The sequence below is a fragment of the Gallinula chloropus genome, assembly GCF_964237585.1.
Source record: "Gallinula chloropus genome assembly, chromosome: Z".
NCBI classification, from domain to species: Eukaryota; Metazoa; Chordata; class Aves; order Gruiformes; family Rallidae; genus Gallinula; species Gallinula chloropus.
The window spans coordinates 30,546,045-30,552,308 of NC_140089.1; the positions used below are offsets into that span (position 1 = coordinate 30,546,045).

General features: G+C 42.2%; 1 long non-coding RNA gene across 1 annotated transcript; it reads left to right on the forward strand.

The window, feature by feature from the left end:
* Positions 1-767: 767 nt before the first annotated feature.
* Positions 768-3,967, forward strand: LOC311203853. Its single transcript, XR_014617987.1, has 3 exons — positions 768-957; positions 1,320-1,374; positions 3,866-3,967. It is a non-coding gene; the product is annotated as an uncharacterized lncRNA (long non-coding RNA).
* Positions 3,968-6,264: the final 2,297 nt, after the last annotated feature.

Here is a 6,264-nt window from a genome sequence, read left to right on the forward strand (position 1 = left end):
GTGGCTGTGGTTATGTCTGCGCCCCACTGTGTATACCTTGGAAGAGATTGTGGCCCAATGATAACTCCACACTGAAGGTAAACCTTGAAGCACCTCTGGCTGTAGATTAGTCCATGCTGCAGCAGGTACACCTTGAAGCATCAATGGCTGTGCATGAGGTCATGCTGGAGCACCTCAAAGTCCATGGCAATGGATAAGTCCACAGCAGGTACACCCCTGGAGGGACAGCAGCCATGGGTAAGGCCATGTTGGAACAGGTTTATTTCTGGAGGGACTGTGGCTGTGGGCAAGACCACACTAGAGCAGGTCTATCTATGAAGGCGCTCTGGCCCATGGATAAGACCAGGCAGGAAGAGGTGCACCTCAATGTGACTGTGACTGTGGATAGGTCTATGCTGCAGCGGGTGTATCCCTGAAGAGACTGTGTCTCTTAGATACAGCTCCACTGGGAGCAGGTACACCCCTAGGGACTGCTGTCCGTGGGCAAGTCCAAGCTGGAGCAGGAGCAAGAGGAGAAGTTCATTGCGATGTTAAACCAAATGGTCTGGCTCAGAAGGTCCAGAGGTGGAGACAGTAATGGAAATACCTTTAAATTTTTGTAACCCACGATTTGAGTTGTGTGTTACAGCAATTCTATAGCAGGAACCACCTGAATCAGTGGAGGACAACCTGTACAAGAAGCAGGGCAGGTATAGCTGTGACCAGACCTGAGCTGACCTTGGTGCCCACTAACTCCACACAACACACAACCTCTCCTGTCCTGAGTGACTACTGTAAGATGGAGACCAATGGCATGGACTAAATCAACTCCATAGACATTTGTGGACATCTTCAAAAGACATTTTACAGGGCCAGTCCACAGGCTAAAGGAATGATACCTGTGTGTTGCATTGGAGGATGGGAAGACGGGTGGGGGTTAGTGAGGTTGTATTGGATAGCGTGGGACCTGAGCATGATGTAAGTAAGCATGCACTATGTGCTGCTTTTAGTTGGGATAGAGTTAATTTTCCTCATAGCAATTAGTACGGGGCTTTGGTATGTATTTGTGCTAAAAAGTATTGATAACACAGGGATGCTTTCATTACTGCTGAGCAGTGCTGACTCAGAGCCAGGGCCTTTTCTGTTTTGCACCCCATCCCCCCAGCAGGGTGGCTGAGGGTGCACAGGGAATTGGGAGGGGACACAGCTGGGACAGCTGACCCTGAGTGACAGAAGGGATATTCCATACCATATGATGTCATGCTCAGCATATACAGCTGGGGGGGGGGAAGAAGAAGATAGGGATGGGACATTTGGAGTGATGGTGTTTGTCTTCCCAGGTAACCAGGTAATCCCCTGCTTTCTTGGAAGTGGCTGAACACCCGCCTGCCCATGGTAAGTGGTGAATTAGTTCCTTGTTTTGCTTTGCTTGTGCACAGGGCTTTTGCTTTAACTATTAAGCTGTCTTTATCTCAGCCCACGAGTTTTACCACTTTTACCCTTCTGATTCTCTGCCTCCTGGCACCGAGGGGGCGTTGGCAAGTGGCTGTGTGCTGCTCAGTTGCCGGCCACAGTTAAAGCATGACGCAGACCTAGTGTGGTGTTTACTTAGCAATATTGCGTGGTTTCTCTCATTAACCTTCCTCTGGTGAAAGCAGGACCGGATTTCATTGTATAAGGTGTCTTCTGCTGCTATGATGAAGACTATGTCCAAAACAAAGACAGCATTGGCTTAAGAGTAGAAGTTCTGGGGACTATGTTTTAGCTGCTTGCTTTTCAAAGAAGCAAGGTAGGGAATACAAATTAGCAAAAAAAAAAGTGGGGGAAAAGGTCACAGAGATAGAAACCACACAATGGAAGAAATGAGTGTAACTGCACTAGTGTTTCAATTATCTTCGTCTATGTAAAATATATAAAACTATTTTAAAATACTGCTTTTTATCACACCAACATTTTAGAGGGAATAGTAAAAAACAAAACAACAACAACAACAAAATCACAACCCTTGCCAGAATATTTTTTCAGCACTAGCTCATGTATCAAAACTAGAAATGCAGATGCTAAGGATTTCAGTAGCTGTATCTCACCCACCATTTTCAGGACAATCTGCTGGGTTACTGCAGCTGCTAGCCAAATACTAAACTTAGCAAGCTCTGTGTGTGGCATAATACGTTAGTTTCACTTTTGGAGGGGAAGCAGAGAAGTGGCAGTTCAGAGTAAAAGCAGCCTCCTTTGCAATCTTTACAGCTTGCTTCCTCTGCCATTTACCCGTAGTAGTCCTTCTGCAGATCAGTGGAGTATTTCTCTGCCACTTGCTGCAGTGTTTCTCCCACACTAACCAACTCCTCCCGTCTTCACAATTTCTGCTGAGCAAAAATACCTCCAGCTGGGTTTGCTGGTACCTCCGGGCTCTCACCCTGTGCCTGACTTGGTTGTGTAAGGGCAGAGGAAGCAGAAGACATTGAAAACTGGGAAGTATGTGACCCCTCTCCGGGCGCCAGGTTTGGACCCCAGCTCTCGTTGCATCAAAGGGGGCTGCAGGGCATTCTTGTCGCTTCTCTGGCCCCAGGAATGCCAGAGGCAACAGTGCTCAGCACTGGATAGGGCGTTTAGCAAAAATTATGAAAAATAGCTTTCTTTCATTTCTGTGGATGAGAACTAGTTGTACTCTCTCAAGCAATTAGGTAAATGCTCAGCACTGGATAGGGTGTTTAGCAACAATGATGAAAAATAGCTTTCCTTCATTTCTGTGGATGGGAACTAGTTGTACTCTTTCAAGCAGCTAGGTAAACACTTCTAATTGGGCTGGTCCTTCACATGAAATTTACCTTGGGAATGACATATTTTGAAGCTACTCCCTGCGAGGACCAAACTGAATTTCTATTCGGTTTCTGCCTCGTATACAACTACCTCAGCAGCGTCTTTTACAATCCCACAGAACGCAGGTTAGGAAGCTCAGGAGCTACTGATACATATTCCTTTACCCCAGGGAGGACTTTCATGCTTTATTTTGCATGTTTTGTCTCGCATTGAGGAAACACTTACTGGAACTGCTTATCTAAGTATCTTCCTCCTCCAAGAAGAGGAGTTTGTGGAAGCATTTTCATTTTTAAATGCTCTCCCGGAGAGCTCAAATATGTGGTTTATTTCTTTTACAAAAAAAAAAATGGAATGAGGAACCAGTGCTTTCAAACGCAATAGTTGCTGGGTGCCGTTGTTTTTAAATAGGAATGAAAACAGCTGGACTTGATTTGTTGTTTTAATTACAAAGAAAAGACCTAACTGATGTGACTGGAATTAAAAAACGAAGGGAAAAAAGAACAGTGACTGGCACAGGTTTGATGTTCTTTGTACCAAAGTAATTCCAAAGCAACAATGAAAGGTACTAGTTAATTAAAATGACGTAGAGCCTGACCCAAGAATTAATTAACTGAGGCACTGTTGCCCAAGCGGAGGCCTGCGGGACCGGCCTCTCCCTTTACAGTAAGTGCTTCTCAGGTGGCTCTCACAGGTACCAGCAGGGCAGCTTCCTGACTCCAGGCAGGGAGACCACTTCTATGTGAAACCACCCTGCTTCTGCTAGTTTCAACTGAAACCAGGCAAAAGATTTGAAAGCAAACCAGCTATTCTACCCTAATAATTTATTTTTGACACAAAGTGTTTCAGTGTTGCAGTTTTGCCCCTGTGCACACGTGATACCAACTTGGTGTCTGGATGCTTCCTGAAGTAACTTAATTTTTCCAAAATACTGATAAAGCAAAGCATCTCATGCTAACTATCATTTGGGCAATAATTACTTACTGCTTCTGAAAATCAGAACAATACATTTTACCCCAAATTGAAATATGCTTCTGACTTTAATTAAACTCTGCTCATCCTTTCCCAGGACTGTGAATCCAAACTTTATACCATCAACCAGAAGTAAGACTGAGTAGAAGCAAAAGTGAAACTCCGTGTCTTTGCTTCACTAAGAGGAGACTAGAGTCAAAAAACAAGTAACTACAAACAAATTAAATGTTTCACTTCATATTTACTGTAAGTGATTTAAGGAGTTTTTAGAAGCAACTCATAAAAGGTTCTTCAAATATTTGTGTGCTTACTAAAGGTTCTTGCTCTTTAAGGTCTCTGGTGGTTGATGTGAACACAGTAGGCAGTTTGGAAAACATACAAGATAAACTTGTTTCAGCTTTATGACATTTGTTTCCATATTGCATTCAAGCCACCTTGTAATTGTATCTTAATCATATAAAAAATGCAAACAAAACACCATTCAAAAATAACTTTAAGGTTGAGTTGTCCAGTGAGGAAATTCCAAAATTTCAACAGTTGACCTTTAAAGGATTCAGTTGCCCTGTTCTATTGTCTTATGTCCTTTTAGTTTCTAGCTGTATCACACTCACATCCTGTCACGCTGGCTAAAGCAGATTAAATTACATGAACAGATTAAATAATAATAATAATAAAAAACCCCAACAGGATAAGAAACTACTAACTGAAATGAATTTATGTAAACACTAATTTTGGAAGCTTCCTGACATTCACAGATAGGTAAGTGCTGCCAAACAAGTTCAGGAAGGTTAACTTCCCATAATAATGCAAAGCAAAAGCACCTTAACAGAGCTGCAGTTCATTGCATTTAAAATCAGGTGTCATTGATCAGTAAATATTTAACCTGCAGAAACCCTAATTTGAAAAATCCTTAACTGAAGTTGCCATCTAAATGACCACAGGTACCCTGAAACATAAGGAAAACTTCTAATAATGTGCACAGGTGTGGAAATATTTATTTGAAGTTAACAAACTTCCTTTCCACAAACTGAGGCCAGGTCCACCCAAGTCATTATGCATCCCTGAACACTGAACAGCATGCAGTGCTAGAGAAGGTATGTACGTGAACCTGGGCTGGAAACTTAATGTTGTATTTGAGTACTTCTAGTCAATTTCTGAGTCCCTCTAAATGTTTGGAAACTCCAAGATTGAGAGTAGAAATATTTGTATATGTGGGGAAGTGAGCTATTTCCCATGTTTGACTGACATTAAGAAAACATGAGGTGATTTGCCTTAAATTTTTCAAAAGAAAAAAAACCCAAACCCCTGCCCCCTCCAAAATCTGTTACAAGAGATTTTCAAGTCAGTAGACTTCCCTAATCACAAGGGATTTTCAAATGCATTTTGGAGAGTGTTATAATTTTCCTGGTGATAGGTGGACCTGGGAAGGCACAACTTCAGCTCCTCTTTCTTATGAACATAAATACATTGAATTTGTATAACAGTATAACAAAAAAAATATTAAATATTGTATATCATTGTGTTTAGGCACCAGTTAAAGATGACATAGTCTTGGAGGAAAAAAACCCAAAACAAAACCTGTGCAAGAAAAATTTGATTAGGAAATAAAGTGTAACCCAATATATATGTATGTGTGTATGTCTGTACATATATATATATATGTACAGACCTATATATAGTGCAGACCTATACTGATGGACTGTTTTGACCACAGAGCCACTGGCAAGAAAAATGTTATCTAAGTTTGCAGCATGTACTCTTCAAGGTTCTCCAACACATTTTCCAGTTTTATTAATCTTGTTTTGTTCAATTCTGTTAGCAGATTTGGGTAAGGAATGAGAACCTCAAACTTTTCCTGCTGACACCTTTCCTCACTGGATGGTGCTAGCATGTTTATCTGTTTATTCTCATGTTAAGCAAAAGACTTTTAGAGTCATACTGCATTTGTGGTTGCTTGTAATGCCATTTGTACCAAGCCTTTTCCCATCAGTGGACTGTATTTCAAGATTTATTGTGAAGAAGTTCAATAGTTAAGACAGTTGCTTGCACTTACTTGCCTGCCTGCTTTTTCCAGCTACACAAGGCTTGGCTGCATGCTGGGTTTTATCCTCTAATAGGAGAAAGGCACGTGTTCCTTAAATGGAAGTCCCATGCTGCTGCTCAGTTGTGACTCAACTAACTTGGCAAGAAATGAATTTACTTCATCTCCAGATCAGATCCACACCAACCTGTGCTGAGCCACATGGATGAGAGGCTTCTGAGGCTTGGAACATTTCATGGAGATAAGGGTGGCATGGACGCCGGTGCGGGCTGATGGCATGAGGCAATCAGCTCCACTACAGAGTGAAAAAAAAAAATGACTTAGCTTTTCTGCAAGGAGAGGAAGATTATCAGAAGCTATTGAAACCAACAAAGCCAGAATAACCGAAGTTGTATTGCCACTGCACGCCCGGCAGACGCACGGTCCCATCACAGGAACCGAGGACCTGTCCGGCA